This window comes from Pteropus vampyrus, unplaced genomic scaffold (assembly GCF_000151845.1).
Source record: "Pteropus vampyrus isolate Shadow unplaced genomic scaffold, Pvam_2.0 Scaffold39, whole genome shotgun sequence".
NCBI lineage: Eukaryota > Metazoa > Chordata > Mammalia > Chiroptera > Pteropodidae > Pteropus > Pteropus vampyrus.
Window position 1 is genome coordinate 10,120,938 of NW_011888820.1, and position 1,312 is coordinate 10,122,249.

Sequence of the window (1,312 nt, forward strand, 5' to 3'; positions counted from 1 at the left end):
ATATATATATATATTGCTAAGAGTGATGTCAAAGAGTTTACTGCCTATGTTTTCTTCTGGGAGTTTTATGGCTTCTTTCTTAGAATTTAGATCACACTGGATAAGGCTTTCTATATTATTTAGTCCAACCTGTCATTTTGTGCCTGAGGAAATGTAACAAACTTACCTATGACAAGAAGAGAATGTCTTCTCAATGTGCATGTGTTGACGACTATTTATTATTAAACAACACTTTTATGTTTATAAATCTTTTTAGATTGCTTATTTAATTTGCACACATTTTATTAACAAATGAGTTCAATTTTTTTATAACGTTCTTGTAAAGTGTATAATTATTAGTAAACTGTCATAATCTCATTCAGTTCAAATCAACGAGTATTTATGAGTAACCAGACCTTTGAGCTGCAACATTGCTTTGTTGAAGCCTGGTGCTGGCAATGCATGCTCTGTAACTTGAGAAACTTATTCTTTTTGTGCCTCAGGTACCTTTGCTGTAAAATGAGGATAATTAGAATACCTACATCAGAGGGCTGCTGTAACAAGTATATAATCTGGGTAAAAATACATGGAGCAATACCTAGGAAATAGTAAGTGTACAACAAATATAATTTGTAGCTATGATCAAATTGTGAAGTAGAGTGCTCATGAGATCATGTTAGGTCATGAACTCTTTATTAGTAGTTGGAATCAGGACAAGAAAATAAGAACTGCGCATATTCAAGATAGCTTGATATCATGTATAAAAAGAGATTGGTGTGAAATATTTAAGTCATTGAAAGGAAAAAACCCATCAACATAGAATTTAGTACCCAGCAAAATTGTTCTTCAAAAGTGAAGGAGAAATAGACTTTCTCAGGAAACAAAAATCAAGGGGATTTGTTACCAGTGGGCCTGCCTAGCAAGAAATGTTAAAGGAGTTCTTCAGAAAAACAGAAAATTACATAGGTTAGAAATACCAATCTACATTAAGAAAGGAAGAGTGTTAGAGAAGGAATAAATGAAGGTAGTTTGTTCAAAATAATAATAGCAATAATGCATTCAGTAACTATAGCTTATGGAAAAGTGAAATGAATAAAAGCAATGTTAAAGTGATGGGAGGGAAGAATTGAGAACCCTCTGTTATAAGGAACTTATATTAGTTGTGAACGTGGACTTGGATTAGTTCTAAATGTATATTGCTATCTCTAGGGCAAACATTACCCTCCAAAATTTAAGTATAATTTATATACTACGAAGGGAGAGAAAATTGAGTCATCTAAGTGGTCAATTAAAATCATAGAAGGCAGAAATAATGGAAGATTAAAAAGAAAGA